Source organism: Mirounga leonina, unplaced genomic scaffold (genome assembly GCF_011800145.1).
Source record: "Mirounga leonina isolate KUSES-001 unplaced genomic scaffold, KU_Mleo_1.0 Mir_174, whole genome shotgun sequence".
Lineage (NCBI taxonomy): Eukaryota > Metazoa > Chordata > Mammalia > Carnivora > Phocidae > Mirounga > Mirounga leonina.
The window spans coordinates 18,547,365-18,565,821 of record NW_023270451.1 but is presented as its reverse complement, the minus strand read 5'-3'; the positions used below and the strand labels follow the sequence as shown (position 1 = coordinate 18,565,821).

Here is an 18,457-nt window from a genome sequence, read left to right as displayed (position 1 = left end):
ATGGATGGATGGATGGATGGATGGATGGATGGATGGATGGATGGATGCGTGTGTGGATGGGTGGATGGATGGATGGGTGTGTGGAGGGGTGGATGGAGGGATGGATGGATGCGTGTGTGGATGGGTGGATGGACGGATGGGTGTGTGGATGGATAGACAGAGGTATTGCTGTTGACTACATGAAAACATAGAATAGTTTCCAGAAATGTTAGTCCCTTAAGAATTTACAGTTAATTACTTAATTGAAACAAGTAATTATTGAAAGCCAACCTCCTAGCCACTGTACTTGGCAAGGTCCTTAAAGTACATGTCCTTGACCTCATAGAGTATTTAAACAAGAGGCAGAGACAAAAAGCAAACAGCTGCATACATCAATTATTTAAAATTATGAAAAGTACTTAAAAGAGAATCATCATTATCATCTTAATTTTCATTTTTAATTCCATTAAATTAGAACAAAACAAATTAGTGGTGTCAATTACTTCTTTCTTAGGAAAAGCACTGGCCACCACAGGGAGGAAAACCTAAGACCACATTTAAAAAATTTTAATATTGGCCAAGTGGCCTGACCTCCTGTCCAGTTTAGCTGCTGCCAAAAAAATGGGGGGAGGGGATTTTAATTCACATTCATATTTGAAGATCAACTAAAAGTACATGGAATATAGAATATACAAATATGTTAAACTCATAAACATGTTATAATTGAAATTTTAAAGTATTTTATTAAATGTGTCTTTTGTCACTCTCTTTCCTCTGTATCTATAGTATTTAACTTACTGGAATTACTTTAAAAATACTACCATACTCTTTTAAGTATCCATCACTTTTGTATTAAGCTGCCCTCTGGTGGTTTTCAATTTAGTCAATATCTTTACCTTAGGATCTGATGTATAGAATATTTACATTACTGTACTTTGTTTAATAGTATATTAATTCCTACTTTCTTTATGAACTTATTTGGCAGGGCCTTTGAAATATTCATGTAGTAAGAATGGAGACTGGCAGGGCCCCTGGGTGGCTCAGTCATTAAGAGTCTGCCTTCGGCTCAGGTCATGATCCCAGGGTCCTGGGATTGAGCCCCGCATTGGGCTCCCTGCTCGGCGGGAAGCCTGCTTCTCTTTCTCCCACTCCCCTTTCTTGTGTTCCCTCTCTTGCTGTGTCTCTCTCTGTCAAATAAATAAATAAAATCTTTAAAAAAAAAAAAGAATGGAGACTGGCTACTGTCCAGAACAGTGAAAAACAATTAACAAATTCATGAAGCTGAGTTTGTACGTCCAGTGTAATGAATCATCACTTATTAGCAATATTTCTGTTATTGTTATTATAATATAGGACTGACTGATATGAACCTCAGTCAGCAAGTACAGAATGTAACCACTGAAAACCAAAATACACTTATTTAGCGACAGTCCTTCATACATATTACAGGCTCTCACATCACATAATACAACTAACCTCTGCAATGAGAGTATAAAATATTCTCATTAATGAATAGGCTAAATGTTTGTCACTACCCCAAATAATCTGAAATATAGAGCTATCTTTTAACTTCCTACCAAAGATAAGCAGGACGTGCCTATTGAAAACAGATACTTCTAGTCAAACCAGTCTCTTGTCTTTTGATAATAAGGAGGAAATTGTCAATCACTTTTATTTTATTTTGTTGAACTTTCTCTAGTATAATGATTGTAATGTATAAAATAACCTTGGTTATTAAAACAATATATTTTTTACCATAAGAGTTTAAAAGTTAAAGTATCATTCAAATTTTCCTATAATTATTCTTTTTCGTTAAGGCAAGACCTATTTGGACACATTTAAATTATCTTCTTATATGTATACTCTGAGTTCAGGGGAAGGAAATCCACATTATATGAGATTAAACTTTTTTTAGTTCATATATTTATTTAGGCATTTGAGTGCCTTCTGTGTGCCTAACCCTGCGTGGCCTACATTCTAGAAAAGAAGGTCATTCCAGAAACAAAACTCCAAATATATTTTAAGCTGTTTCATCATCATGGGAATTAGTACTTGAGAGAAAAAGCGCTTCCCTAGTTTAGGAAAGAATTGAGAGCTATGTTAGCTGTGGGGGAAATAACAGCTTCACAGAGGAAATGGCACTTGAACTGTGTGTAATGCATTGGGGGGGATTTTGGTAGCAAGAGACAACATGTTGAAGACATTTCAGATGAGAAGATAAAGATAAACAAAAGCATTGAAAAAAGTGAGTTGAAAACAAATCTACATTTGGTATAGTTGAATACATAAATTAAAATAAATCTGCAGGTATGTTTAACAAAATTCAGAAGATTCATAGTAACAATAGTTTTACCTGCCTAGACAACACATATAACTGCTATCCATCACTACCATTGAGTAGTTGACCATTGGTAGAATTAGTAGGATCAATGGACCCATGGCTATAAGAGAGGCAAAATGCAGTTACTATATTATTTTAAGCTGCTCAAGTTTTAAAATATTGAGATATCACTTAAATAGAGGGAAACACATAGATCTTATGTGTCCAATTCCATCATTTTTGATAAAACTCACACAAGAGACAGAATGTTCTGTCATGACAGAAAGTTCTCTCAGCCTATTCCCAGTCATTCCTACCACCTCCATCCCCAAGCAACCACTGTTCCGATTTCTGTAACCATAGATCAGTTTTACATGTTCTTGAACTTCATGTAAGTGAAATCATACAGTATGTACTCTTTTGAGTCTGGCTTCTTTTAGTAGGACATAATGCTGTGAGATTGATCCTTGTTGTTGCATCAATTGTTAGTTTTATTGCTGAGTTGTATTCTACTCTATGACTATACCCCGCTTTGTTTACCCATTCTCCTGTAAATGGATACCCATGGTGGTTCCAATCTAGCGCTAGTAGGAACAAAGCTGCTATGAACATTTGCATATCAGTGTCTGGGCAGTCGTCCCTCCATTTCACTGGGGTGTACATTTAGGAGTGGGATCGCTGAACGTATGGTAAGGATATGTTTAACTTTACAAGCAACTGCAAACAATTTTCCAGAGTAGTTACATCATTTTATACTCCCACTAGCAATATATGAGAGTTTAGAGTTTTTATTCTCTTTACTTTTAGCCATTCTAGCTAGTGGATGTGTAGTATCTTGTTGTGCTTTAAAATTATATGAGAACATGATGACCAGCATCTTTCCAGTGTCTATCGGCCACTGATGTATATTTTTTATGAAGTGTCTGCTCAAATCTTTTTGCCTATTTTTAAGATTGGGTTTTTTAAATCATTATTAAGTTGTATATATTCTTTACATATTTTGGTTGCAAGTGTTTGGTCAGATGTATGTGTTGCAAACATATTCTCTCAGTCGGTGGCTTGTCTATTCTCTCAACAGTGTCTTTTGAACGTGTTTAACTTTCATGAAGTCTGATTTACCAATTCTTGTTTTCTTTTTTGCAGTTAGTGCTTTCTGTGCTTTCCTAGGGAAATCTTTGCCTACCCGAAGATTGCAAAGATATTTTCCTATGACTTCTAGAAACCTTATAGTTCTCCATTTTATGTGTAGGTTTATAATCTATCTTGAATTAATTTTTGTGTATGGTGTGAGGTATAAGTTGAGTTTCATTTTCCCCCCACTGAATATCTGTTTGTTCCCTCGCTGTCTGATGAAAAAGACTTTGTTCAAGTTTAATTTCACTGAAATTATGTCAATACGCAGGAAACTTTTGAAAAATACTGGAAAAAGGAAATGAGGAGTAAAAAATGGGCATTTGACTCATAGTTGAGTCATTCTTTGTAGTCATACAGCAAGTACACGCAAATGACCACTAATACTATTTAAAAACACAGCCATCACACATGTGACTTTCTGACAGTTGGATCTATCGCCTGAATGAATGAACAAAACTATTTTATGTGGAAAGGGTGCTCTATCTGCAGCTAGAAGTTTAGCGTTTTTGAAACCCTGCAGCATCTTTCTATTTCACCAACTGCCTCTGAAGGCAAGTAAATTTGTGGGGGGTAGAGGAGTGGTGATTAGAAACCTCCAATGGACCTTTTGACTGTGCAAAGATAAAGCCAAAATCTCTTCCAGGTTGGAGAGTTTCAAGGACTCCAAGGAGCTAGATTGCAAATGACACCCACGGAGCGGGGCAGGCTTTGCACCAGGACAAAAGGGGAAAACTAGATTTTTCTCTGTGTTCCGGGTAGGTGGTAATTTGGAAGAGGCATAAACATGGGGCAGAAGGCAAATGTTGAGGGTGGAAGGTGATGTACATTTTAGCAACAGGTCAAGGAATAAAGTCAAAGGTCAGAATATTCCTTGGGAAGGAGTAGCTGTGAACTCCTGAAGCACTTGTGTGCAGGGGCTGGTTTTCTGCAAGTCTCCATTCCATAGATCCCCAAGTCTTTGGTAAAGTTATAGCCAGGTCTTGCTTTGGGAAATTAAGACGGGGTTATATTTCAGCTTGGAGTAAAATTGAAAAGTGTGGTGGGCAGCAACCTCAAAAAGGCAACCTGTGAGGGGCGCCTGGGTGGTACAGTTGGTTAAGCTTCCCACTCTTGGTTTCGGCTCAGGTTGTGATCTCAGGGTTGTGATTTCAGGGTCATGAGATCAAGCCCCACGTTGGGCTCCTCATTCAGCAAGGAGTCTGCTTGAGACTCTCTCTTTAAAATAAATAAATAAATCTTAAAAAAAAAAAAAAGGCAACTTGTGAAAAGCCTAACAAATCAACTGAAAAACTTTGCAAGTAGAATACAAACCACAGAGAGAATACCAAGTGTTTGGTTTACATATAACATATTCCAGTTTATGTGAAGCACTGTGTGTTTATTGTTAGGGTTTCTATGTTTTCAAGAAGGAAATTTAGATCTAGAGGAGGATTAATTAATGAGGCAAAGAGTACGGCCACACACATGATTTGACCCCTTTTTTTTAAATTGGTTTGAAAGATGAAAGTTGCATGAAGTTATGACAATAATTCTACAGCACAAAAGCCATATTCGCAGGGTGAACTTGAAATTGTCTGACTTACACAAGACCATCTAAATGAGAGCTTTAATGCTTCTGAACCTTTAATGTTCATCCCAAAACTAATATAATGTTATATGTCAATTGCACCTCAATAAAAAAGCTTTAATGTTCATATAAATAATGCGAGGATTTTTTTAAAAATGTAGATTCTGATTTGGTAGTACAAAGATGGGACCTAAGAGTCTGTATTTTCTTTCTTTCTTTCTTTCTTTCCTTTCTTTCTTTCTTTCTTTCTTTATTTATTTGAGAGAGAGAATGAGACAGAGAGAGCACGAGATGGGGGAGGGTCAGAGGGAGAAGCAGGCTCCCCGCCGAGCAGGGAGCCCGATGCGGGACTCGATCCCGGGACCCCAGGATCATGACCTGAGCCGAAGGCAGTCGCTTAACCAACTGAGCCACCCAGGCGCCCAAGAGTCTGTATTTTCAACAAGACCAGAGCAGTGGTTCTCAAAGTGTGGTCCCAAGATCAGCAGCATCAGTACTATTTGGGAACTGGCTAGGATGCAGATTCTCAGGCCCCACTCCAGAATTACTGTATTGGCGATTCTAGAGATGAGGCCCAACAATCTGTGACTTAACAGGTCCTCCAGGTAATTGTGATGTACGTGCAAGTTTGTGAGCCACTGCTCCTCTCAGCAAATACAGAACAAAACTTTTCATTAAGTACTACCCTCATCCACCATTTTTTTTTCTTCTACCCTAGCAAATGATATTACTATTTGGCCATTCTTGCCTAAACTAGAAAAGTAGTCAGCTTGACTTCCATCTGTCTGTATATGCAATTGTTATCTTTCTCTTTTCTTAATAGTTTACAATTCTGTCCACTTCTCTCCACTCACAATGCCACAACCATGGCCAGGACACCATTATTATCTGTTGCCTGGATAACTGTAGCAGCCTTCCGAATGGTTTCCAATTCATTGTTCTTTCTGCAGTCTAAAGAATTATTTCAAAATACTTTAAAAATTTCAGTTCCCTGCCATTCGATATATGTGTTTGGAGCTGAGGAAGGAGCTGGGAATATCAATTTGGGATTCATTAGGAAGTAAGATTGCCCAAGTGTGAGAAGTACAGACTACCTGGGGCTAAGCCCTGAGAAGCACAAGCTTTTAGGGCAGAGTAAAAAGAGCCTGCAAAACAGGCTGAAATGGAATGTTCTGAAAGATAGGAGCAAAACCAGGGAGTCTGGTATAATTGATAGGAAGGAAGGAAAACATTTTTCAGAGGAATGAAGTGTACTGAATGTCAAGCAAAATAAGGTCTGAAAATTCCCATTGGATACACTGGAGACGTGGGGAAGAGAAGTTTCTGTGGAATTCATGGGGCTAAAGACTACATTGCAGTGGAATGAATAGGGTGTGAATGGAATGGAAAGAAAATGAATGGAAGGGGAATTAAGTACACGTGGATAACTCAAGAAATTTGGCTCTAAGAGGAAGGGACACATACAGCTGTAGCTGGAAGGGGAATTGGAATTGAAGATTTTCTTTTTAAAAAAATCATTTTACCATGTGCACTTGCTAATTAGAAGGAGTGGGTTGAGAGGAAAGTTTTGAAGATGTGGAAAAAAGAAGCAGGTGAGAAAGATCCAGAGCATAGATGAAGGTTGTATTAGGTATCTATTGCTACATAATAAATTACTCCCAAATTTAGCAGCATAAAACAGCAAATATTTATTATCTCACAGTTCTTATAGGTCAGAAACCAGGGCACGGCTTAACCGGGTGCACCTGGCTAAAGGTCTCTCATGGAGTTGCTGTGAGGCTACTTGCTTGGGCTGTGGTCTCATCTGATGACTCAAGAGTAGGGGGAAGGGAGAGGATCTGTTTCTAAACTTGCTCATGTGGGTATTGTGAGCATTCACTTCCTCACAGGCTCTTGGACTAAGAACCTCTGTTCCCTGATGGCTGTCAGCCAGAGGCCTCCCTAGACACATGAACTTCTCCACAGGGCAGCTCACAACATAGCAGCTGGCTTCCTTCAGGGTCAATAAATGAAAAAACAAGAGAGAACTAGAGAATACCCAAAACAGAGGTTACAACATTTTTAACAAGAAGTGACATTCTATTATTTTCACTGTGTTCTATTTGTTGGAATAAGTCACCTATTTCCAACCTTCTTTGGAGGATCAGGGATACCACAAGGTCATGAATATCATTAAGTGAGGATCCTTGGGAGCCATCTTTTTTTTCAAGATTTTATTTATTTATTGACTCAGAGGGAGAGAGAGCACAAGCAGGGGGAGCGGCAGAGGGAGAGGGAGAAGCAGGCTCTCCACTGAGCAGGGAGCAGGGAACCCAATGCGGGGCTCAATCCCAGGACCCTGGGATTATGACCTGAGCTGAAAGCAGCTGCTTAACTGACTGAGCCACCCAGGCATCCCTCTTGGGATCCATCTTACAGACCATCTGTTGCAGGGTGATGAACTTTAAGCAGAAGAGGGAGACCTTTTCTATGGTAATAGAAAGAAAGGGGGAAGAGTTGGATCTAGATTAGTTTTGTATAACTGTAGTTGAGTGTGGAGAGAGTGTGTTTCAGATGGCTCGTATTTTCTATGCCAAGTAAGTCATACAGTCTTTTCCTGAGAATAAAGAAAGAATTGGAAAGTTGGTAGTAGAGGTTTGAAAAAGTTGTTTGAGAATAAGAGAAGGAAGTGAGTTCAGAAACAGAAGATTGACAGGGAATGCTGTGAGCCCAGCTGAAGTGGGTATCCACAAATTTATAGAGAAATCAATCTGCCTAATAGGGTGATTTTTCTCCAGCATCACTTAGTAATAGCAAGAGAAAGTTCTCCATGGCTATTTTCTGATGATTGCCTACTTTCTCTTAGGGGGACATGGAAAGCATGAAAAATCACTGAGGCTGATAACAAAATTTATTTAACCATAAAACTGAACACAATAGCTGCCAGTTTCAGAGTCTAAAAAAGAAACAGAGTTTCATTTGCCACAAAATTCAGAATCAAGTTAGCACAAAACAGGCCAGACTGGAGAGTTACCTGCCATAAAGTTGTCTATTTATCTGCCTTCAGTGGAATTCATGCTTGCTAAAGATAGTTAAACTCATCAGCCACAGGAGAGTGTTAGAAGTTTGTCATTGATTAAAATAATGAAAAGACTGTCTTATGAAAAATCCCCCAAAATGACTTTTTGAGAAATAGGTGCACCTGTTTTACTCTACCTTCTAGATAAAATCTAATTAAAGCTCTACTTGGATGCTTTCATTTCTTATACCTAAAACTTAGCCCTATCCCAGGAAGAATGAAACATTTCCCCAGACTAGAGGCCTGGCTGGTTTCAGAGAGTATGTGTTACCCTTTTATGTTAGTTCTCAGCCAAGTGAGTGAATCATATGTCAGCTGCCTGGATGATTCTTGGCCACTGCAGTGGAGGGCAGGCTCCAAAGAACCCTAACATACAGAGTATTGTCTCCGGCTCTTGCACGCACATGCGCGTGCATGTGTGTGTGTTGTTGGATTGGGAAGGTGAAAATGTTTGGGCTCCATAGCCTGACATCACAAAGCCTTGCCTCACCTCTTCCATTATATTTAAGTACCTAGTGAACTAGGGACATCAAAAGACTGGAACGTAAAAAAGGCAATCTAAGGCAAAAGGAGATAAAATTTTGTTCTTCTGAAGACAGCTTAAAGCCAAGACACTAACATGGAGAAGATAAGCAGTTGGATTTCTTTATAGTTGAGATTTTCTCAGAGAGTCTGAAATATAGAGAAAAGGAAGTTTAGGATTAACCAGTCAGGGTGGTTGGCCCCTTGGTCATGATAGGGTAAGACACAAAGCCAGGAGGGCTGAGAGTCTTGAAGAGAGTAGACTTGGGGCAGGATGGGTGGCGTTGATGAGGCAAAACAGAGGTGCTAACAGTCACTGAACACTGAGCTAGAAGGGGAGGTGGTTGTAGCCCTAAAACAGGCTTTGAGTTCATGATATCTGGGAGTTCTAGAGTGTTATCATGGTAAAATGGGTTTTGGCTACTTAACTGCTACACATGACATGATTTATCCAGGAGAATGCTTTACAAATTCCTGTGCTTTTGCTGACACTGAATTCACATTTTTTTTTCCTGTACACTGGAGACTCCTACCTAACTTTTAAGAGAAATACAACAGCCAAAATATTCCTGGATAATCACTAGATTTGACAATTGGGAAAGCTTACGTTATGTAACAGGTGAAATCCTTCCTGACACAAGATTGCCCTTCAAGCAACATATTCCTTACAAATACCTTTTCTTTACTATAAAAGGGAAGATGCTCATTGTAGAAAACTCAGAAAATTGATTTGTTCATTTATCCATTCAATGAGTGAAAACATAGTGAGCTTTAGTGGCTTTGTTAGAGTCACAGGGGTACAACAATGAATGTGACAGATAATGTTCCTGCTTTTGTGGGCCCTCCCTGCTTTCTAGTGAGGTAGACTGCTAAGTAAAAAGCACAATAATTTTAGTTAAGGAAAAAAAAATGAGCAGGGTAATGAGAGGGAGAATGACTGCTGGGTGGGAAGGGGAACGGAGACAGTAGATGAGGTGCTCGGAGAAAGGCCTCTTAAAGGAGGTGACATTTGAGCTGAGAGCTGAATAACAAGAAGGGGTCAGTCAGGATCTGGGAGAAGGGCATGTTAAGCAAAAGCAATAATTGCCAAGCCCTTAAGGCGGGAGAATGTTAGCCTCAGCTAGGAACTGTCCAAAGCCCAGTGGGACTGGAGTTGAATGAGCCAAGCAAAGAGCCATCAGAGCTCAACACAAAGACAGGACCAAGAAGGACTTTGCAGACTGTGAGAAGGGTTTGGATTTTGTTCCAGGTGCGTTGGAAAACCATATTGGGATTTGCTTGCTTTGTGAAGAATGAATAAGGAAGGGAATAAGAAAGCATAAAAGGAAAGTCAAATCACATGTTTCCAAAATCATAATTCTAATGCAGATACAATTTTGTGCCTACTTTTTTATTCTATATCATGAGGACACAACCATGTCATTAAAAGGCCATTTGAAATAATTTTTTAAATGAATGAGTGGAAGTCCTTTCTGTGTCTTACCTTAGTCTATTTCCCCTATTATTGGAAATTAACTTATTTCTAATTTTGTCTGTGTTAACTATGACAGCCCTATTATATTTTTATTTAATCTTTGGCTACATTTTCCACTTCATTAGGATCCATTCCTAAGTGTGGAATGGGACTACAGGATCAAAAGATATGGGTGCTGGGTTGTTCTATTCTCAACTTTGTTACACTGGAAACTATATTACCCAGAATTCCTTACCCTGCACACTTAGAGGTAGAATTGGCCAAAAGAGGAACTCATGTGAAGTTTGGGAAAGAGAAGTGAGGCAGCAGCTTGGCTTACTCTTTGAAGATCTTTGTTGTCAGAAACTGAGCTGCTCATCAGGTTCCTGGTTGTCCCCACACTTCTCCTGGTACCTTGGCACCCAGCCTTTCTTCTTGTCCCTTGGCCCTGCTGATGGATAGTGGCCCAAGATCAGCCATCCTGTCTGGCTGGGGATCCTCAAAGCAATGGCCCCCCAGAGACATTCCCACAAATCCCCTTTTGCATATCTACATCAGTTTCTCAGATTTGCTCTGCCTTGTCCACCCACCCTGGTGCTTGAGTATTGGTTAGTGACTCCTCTGATTCTCAAATCCTCTCTGGGCTTTTCCCACAACTAACAGCTCTATTCATATAATAAATCCCATTTTCTGTAACCCTCATCGTGGTTCTACCTGCCTGACTCGTATAATTTATGAGTATTTAGATGGTTCGTGTTGCATATTGCTAATTGCCTTCCTGAAAACTCATAGCCAGTTAAACACCCACCAGAAGTTTATGAAAATGCTTATCTCACCACCTCTTCAACAGTATTGATGTTTTAAATCACTTTTGATTTTATGAGGAAAAGTTGGTATCTAGTTTTTATTTCTCTGTAATTACTGATAAAGTTGAACTATTTTTTCTGTGATACTCTGATATTTCCTCCCTCCGCCCCTCTTTCTTTCTATTGGGGACAATTACCACGTTTGTAAAGATCTTTGAAAACTTTGTAACAGCTTTATTCATACTTGTCTTTTTCCCTCCATCTTTTCATTTGTTGGTATTTCCTGACTAAATTCTTTTATAGGTTGTAAGGTTGTTGTTGTTGGTGGTGGTGGTGTGTGTATGTCTGTGGTTTAGTTTTGAAATCATAGTTCAATGTGGTCAATTTATAAATCAATAGATAGAAGGTGAATCATAGCTTTTAGAATGAACACAACACAAATCAAGTCTCCTGAATAGAAGAACAATGGACTTATATGAAAACTCATAGAATTTATGCAAATTTTGGAGGCCTGTGCCTAGATTCAGTGAGTAAAGTGCCAGTGCAGGAATAGTAAATCCTATCAATGTCCATTTCATTTTTACTCTATTCAAGATTTAGATGCCCAGGCATTAGCTTTAAGTTGACCTAGCTTACATCAAGTGTTAGCCCCCAGCTCCAACTGGTTGTAGAATAAAAGGCTCTGGTAAAAAAAAAAAAAGAGCCTCCAAAGGCCCCTTTCTCATCTGTAGCGGCAGGGAAGAGACCTTAACATATCAGTTTACCAGGAGTATTTCCAAAGCAGAAGGAGTAATTTCTCAAAGGAAACTGGGTGCTGTTAAGAAGGAGGAATGAATGCTGGGTGGCCAAAGTCCAAGGACCCATGAGCAAAATCTAGCTGCCTCGGTGCATTTTCACTGACATTGATTACAGAGTAAATAATTTTGGAATCTCAGATTTCTTTTTATAGAGAAGTATTTATGGATTACCATTTAGAAACCTCTCTAGGAAATAAATAAAGTACATGAATTTCCCTTTTAAACTTTTTTTTTTTTAAAGACTTTATCCATTCATTTGAGAGAGAGAGAATGAGAGACAGAGAGCACGAGAGGGAAGAGGGCAGAGGGAGAAGCAGACCCCCTGCCAAGCAGGGAGCCCGACGTGGGACTCGATCCCGGGACTCCAGGACCATGACCCCAGCCGAAGGCAGTCGCCCAACCAACTGAGCCACCCAGGCGCCCTCCCTTTTAAACTTTTATATGATCATCTGAGCTTTGTGGCTTTCAACAAACACTGGTCGATCAAAATTTTGACTGAATTATTTTGCATGCATTTATCATACCATATAGGAAAACCTTATTGCTAAAAAAACTACAATCATGTGGTAACAATTTCTAATGTGTGTGGCACCTTTTCTAAGAGGACTACTTCTTTTAAAGGATGTTTTACTAAAAAATAGAAGGGTTTAACAGGGTTAGCAAGCCTTGTCAATAACTTTCAGCCTCTTTTATACATTTCTTCTTTTTTAAAAAATACATGCCTTCTCTTGTGGTCACATAGTTAAAATACCAGTGTATATAATCAAACAACTGTGAAGCTGACTTTTTTCCTACTTGTCATTATGGCAGTCTTTTTTTCCAGTTAGAATGAGGACTAAGACATAGTTTTCTGAATTGTTGGTTGAAAGCAAGCACTTGTCTGGCAGGTAAATGGGCATTGTAAATAGGAAGGTCACTCTGGAAAGAAACTAAAACTTGAATTTATAATCAACTTAGAATTAAAAAATAAGGACTAAGAGAGGACTCCCACAAGGGGGTTAGAATCGGGATCTAAAAAGCTGTGGAAACCAGGCAGTTTCCTTCTCATTTGCCCTCTCTCTGGTCTTTGGTCTCTAGTTTCTTTTCTTTTTTTTTTTTTTAAAGATTTTATTTATTTGACAGACACAGTGAGAGAGGGAACACAAGCAGGGGGAGTGGGAGAGGGAGAAGCAGGCTTCCTGCGGAGCAGGGAGCCAGATGCGGGGCTCGATCCCAGGACCCTGGGACCATGACCTGAGCCGAAGGCAGACGCTTAACGACTGAGCCACCCAGGCGCCCCTGGTCTCTAGTTTCTATCTCTCTGTGCATCTGTCTTTTTCCGTCTCTTTCTTACAACGGCCTTGGCTGCTTCTGTACCCAATGCCCCTTTCTCACGTAGTCCATTACATAAAGTCCTTGCCCGTTTCTGGCCCCTGCCCCCATTAATTGTCCCCCAATATGCATTTGCCCTTTTATCCACAGGGAATCGTGTTCTAGCTATAGGCCCATGACTGCTTAGATACGGACACTTTCTCAGCCGTCCTTGAAGTCACCAGTGGATTTATGACCCTCTTTTGACTAGAAGCAACTTCCAGGTCATGCCCCTAAAAGGAGTGTGCGTTTCCCTTTCCTCCTTCCTGCTGGCTGTGATGCGGAGGTGGTGGTGAGAACCAGAGGAACCACCCATGCCAGACAGGAAGTGAGTGCTGGGATAGCACACAGCCATCCCCTGGGCCTGGGCTGCTCACCTTGGAACTCTGATGTGGGAGAGGAATTCCCGCCTATTCTACGTCACAGAGGCTTAAACAGCATTCTAAATAAAAGATGCCCCTCGAGACTGAAGCCTTTACAAGGGTAAAGCTGTTCCCAATCTTTAAAATAGCTCATATGAGGGGCGCCTGGGTGGCTCAGATGGTTAAGCATCTGCCTTCGGCTCAGGTCATGATCTCAGGGTCCTGGGATCGAGCCCCGCATCAGGCTCCCCACTCAGCAGGGACTCTGCTTGTTCCTCCCCCTCTGCCCCTCCCCTTCCTGCTGGTTCTCTCTCAATCTCCCTTTCTCTCTCAGAGAAAATCTTAAAAAAAAAAAAAAAAGTGTGCACTTGCCAGTGATAACTCATACATTGAAAAGAGAAGGTGTGTAGATAAGAATTGCATTTTAGAAATAGACATGGTCAGATCCCAGCCTTGCCACTTACTGGGCGTGAGATTTAGACCTCCTGTGTGTCAGGCTCATTGCCTTTAAAATAGCAATGTTGGGCGCCTGGGTGGCTCAGATGGTTAAGCGTCTGCCTTCGGCTCAGGTCATGATCTCAGGGTCCTGGGATCGAGTCCCGCATCGGGCTCCCCGCTCCTTGGGAGCCTGCTTCTCCCTCTGCCTCTCTCTCTCTCTGTCTGTCATGAATAAATAAATAAAAAAAATCTTTAAAATAGCTCATATGAGGTACTCAAAAAAATATTGATTAAGTGTTGTTATGTGCTGCACTGTCCTCCCCCCCGCACCCCAAATTAGGATGTTGAAGTCCTAAGCTTCAAGTACCTCAGAACATGACTGTATTTGGAGGTAGGGTATTTTAAGGAGATGATTCAGGTTAAATGATGTCATTAGGCTGGCCCTCATCCAATACGAAGGGTGTCCTTATAAGAAAAGGGAATTTGGACACAGGCACAGAGGAAAGACCATGTGGAGACAACAGGGAGAAATACAGCCATCTATAAGCCAAAGAGAGAGGCCTCAGGAGAAACCAACCCTGCCGACACCTCAATCTTGGACTTCTAGCTTCCAGAACTGTGAGAAAATAAATTCCTCTTGTTTAAGCCCTCCAGTCTGTGGTACTTTGTTATGGCAGCCCTAGCAAACCAATACAAATGTTTAAATGATAAGGACATTTTTATAGACGTTTGTTTTTGTTTTCTGTTTTAAATAAAAGAAAGCATGGGGAATAAATCAAGGTTTAGAAAAAAAAGGGCAGATAGAAAATACTTCTTTTCTTTTACTCAAGGACAACGTCACTATGTGCTAGAATCACTGAAATATAGAGTACATAGAGACCATTAAAACCAAGAAGTGAAGGTCAATATCTTCAAGTTTGCTGATGATTTGAGTCACTATGGATTTTAGCAATTGATTAGAGATCTAATTATTGTTGAGAAATTCAGGGGAAAGATCTTTAAAATTCCATGAACATTGCCAATTACACTATTCACATTATCCACAGTAAAAAGGACTGCTTTAAATAGGACTTTCTTGTTCTTTCTATTCAAGAGCAAATTCTTTTTTTTTTTAAAGATTTTATTTATTTGACAGAGAGAGAATGAGAGAGAGCGAGTACATGAGAGGGGGGAGGGTCAGAGGGAGAAGCAGACTCCCTGCCGAGCAGGGAGCCCAATGCAGGACTCGATCCAGGGACTCCAGGATCATGACCTGAGCCGAAGGCAGTCGCTTAACCAACTGAGCCACCCAGGCACCCGAGCAAATTCTTGTTTAGACAATAATTGCAGAATTTCAGAATATGCTTAGACCAAAACAAGTCACTCTTGAGATTTTCTTTAAAGTTTAATGAGCTGAAAATCCATGATCGTACACAAATTAGAAGACAAACTTTTATAAAGCATATGTTTGTTAAGAATTTCCATTTGAATTAGCAAAAACCTACTGGACCTAGCCTAAAGAGGAAAGAACAATTTTTTTGTTCTTGGAAGTCTATGGGAAATTTCTCAGAGCTAATAGGCAGGAATCAAAGGTGGACCTCAGATGAGAGTAGAACCAGGAACTGAAAGCTGTCAAGATCCTTGGCCATCACTCTTGCTTTGTGTATGCAAGTCTCTTTGTGGTCTCTCATCTTGGTCTGTCATCTTTGTTTCTTTGCTTGTCAACTTTATTCCTGCTCCCATTCCCTTCCTCTCTGTGGCCAAAGGTGAATGCAGTGGTGATGAGGTATGTGTATGAATAAAGCAGACATACCTTCCATCTATGGGAGCAGGGGACAATTTTTCTTAGATAACTAGGGATTCATTGTAGTTGGGTTAATGTCCAGAGAAACTTATGTTGTGATATTCACTTTTAAAAATATACATGTATGGCCCCATCTTCAATACTTTTCTTGGTTTAAAAAAAAAAAAAATCACACACTTCACTGGGGCATGGTTTCATGGGGAAAGTAGTGATATATCAATTGAAATTGATAAAGTATTTTCTTTCATTTATTTATTCATTCATTCATTATCATGTAGTGTTCTATATGACCTCAGAAAGTTAATTTCTAGGGTTTAGAGTCTCTGTTAGGGGGCCAGAATTCTGAGCTGAACCTTTATTAACTGGGGCTAACATCAGATGGGCCACTGGAGATGGGAACTAGGAAACAAAACTTTGTACACAAATACACATCTTCTTAAATTATGAATGCTACCTGTCAATAAACAGAAGAACCAGTTTTCAAAATAGGAGTATTTATTTCCTTTCTACATGTTTGGACTGTCCTTATGAAGAATTGATGCTTTCAAGACTATAGTGTTCATTAGGTTGTTTGAGTCTCTTCTTTGTGGTTTATCACATTGAGGCCTATTTTCAGTTGGCTCAACTGTTGGGTGTTATAAATTTAGCAATGCTTTAATGAGTGGATTATTGTTTGGCAGTTGGAAGCTCCTTCCATTTACAAACTAGGAGAATGTAGGTATGAGGCAGGCTGGTCCCTAGGCAAATGGGGTTGACAAAGAAGAGATTGTCAAGACATTGGACATGGAAGCCCCTCCCCACCAGGGTATATGGGAGGAGGTAGGGGAACTCTTTCATTTGCGGAGATTGGTTAGATCAAGGTTAACTCCACAGTCTTAGGAAGCAGAGCAGCCCAGACATGAGTCATTCACACAACACCATTAAGAAGCCTATATCAGACATGATTCTTTCAGTTGGCAAGTGACAGAAATCTCACCCCAAATTGGCTTAACCAAAAAAACAAATGAATCAGCTCATAAAATGGATAGTCCCAGGATGAGGTTAGCTTTAGGTGTGGCTTATTATATGGAGTCTCATGTGATATAAACATAACCCAGTTACCTCCATCTCTTGGTTTGGCTTGTTCCTCTTTGTTATGTTGGATTTATTCTAAGACAGGTTCTACCCTCATGGTTGTAAGATGGTTTCCTGCATCTAAGTGCTACCCTTAGATCCAGGCAAAAGGATCCCCTCCCCTGGACTTTGCACTATAGAGAGTTTTTCTCCGGCTCTCCTCCAGCCATGTCCCCTCCCCATGGTGCAAAGAGCTCTGGAGCCAAAGGCATGTACTTCCCTAGAATCTTTTCATATCCCTCTGGATTATAATCTGGGTACCACAGACCCAAGAATTCTCTGCCAAAAATTTCCAAGCTAGGGACGCCTGGGTGGCTCAGTCTGTTAAGCGGCTGCCTTCGGCCCAGGTCATGATCCCAGGGTCCTGGGATCGAGTCCCATATCGGGCTCCTTGCTTAGTAGGGAACCTGCTTCTCCCTCTCTCTCCCTCTGCTTGTGCTCTGTCAAATAAATAAAATCTTTAAAAAAAAAAAAAAATTTTCCAAGCTAATTCTCAGCCCTATGTAGGCCTCTTCCTTAATTCTATCCACCTAAGGGTGAACTAAATTGCCAATTTGCCTACCTTTAGGTCCAAGAGTTAGTTGTTTGCAGAAGATGTGTATAGAGTTCGAATGAACAGTCTGAGGTATTCATACATGGCTTATTAATCCTCTTGTGGTACAGAATTGAGGCAGGAGTGAGAAGAGATGAGCTAAACTATGTGTGACCTTTTCATGTTCCAAATTAGAAATCTAGGTCTGAGAATTTTAACCTGAACTTACAGGTCATTATGAAAATATATTCATCCAGATAGGAGAAAACAACAATTTGTTATTTAACATTGTGTTTGATTTTATAATTTTTACATATTTAGGCATATGTTTCCATGTTTAGAACATAGACCTGTATTTGTTTTATTGTTCTGTGACCTGCAAATATTAAAGTCAAACTTGCTTCAGTTATAACCTTTCAGGTTTAAATTTAACCAAAGAAGAAAAAGCAACTATCCTACAGCTTCTAGGGGAAGTCCTATCATTTTCTCTGCTTGGTTCATTTTAGGTCACATTCCCACCTCTGAATCAATTATTGTGGGAACAGGCTCTCTTGGGTCCCAAACTTCATCCTCTAGGGCTTAGAATAGAGGCCCACCCTGTCTATTTGACTAAAATGGGGGGGGGGAAAGGTGGATCTCAAACAAAAGTTGGGACTGCTTCTGAAAGGAGGAGGAGTAGTGTTTAAGCCAGGAGGCCAGCCATAATACTGGAAAATATTGTCTGGTGCTCAGTTCTAAGATATCGATGACTTGTTTTGTAGGATTGCCTCGCAGGACCTGCTTGATCCTAGGAAGAGAGGCATTACTCTTAGCTAAGGAAGGTGAGAAGGCAAACAGGGTGACTGAGGCAGATGCTGTATTCATGGACAAGCCCACCAGGGGAAGGGAGAGAGGAGAAAGGAATCTAAGGCATGGCAGAGACTCCAAGCTTGTCGAAAACAGACATTTGAGTGAACAGCTCAGAGATTCAGTTCTGGTATGATGAGCTAATTCTGAAAAGCTTGCAGATAGTCTGTGGAATTTATTTATTTATTTATTTATTTATTTATTTATTTTTAATTTTATTTATTTATTTGACAGAGAGAGACACAGTGAGAGAGGGAACACAAGCAGGGGAAGTGAGAGAGGGAGAAGCAGGCTCCCCGTGGAGCAGGGAGCCCGATGCGGGGCTCAATCCCAGGACCCCGGGATCATGACCTGAGCCGAAGGCAGACGCTTAACGACTGAGCCACCCAGGCGCCCC

General features: G+C 40.3%; 1 long non-coding RNA gene across 1 annotated transcript in view; it reads right to left on the bottom strand.

Moving 5' to 3' along the window:
* The window catches only part of LOC118020734, a 27,260-nt gene extending 16,350 nt beyond the window's left edge, over positions 1-10,910 (bottom strand). Inside the window, exon 1 of the long non-coding RNA XR_004681994.1 lies at positions 10,374-10,910. This is a non-coding gene — a long non-coding RNA (uncharacterized LOC118020734). The remainder of the gene's footprint in view (positions 1-10,373) is intronic.
* Positions 10,911-18,457: the final 7,547 nt, after the last annotated feature.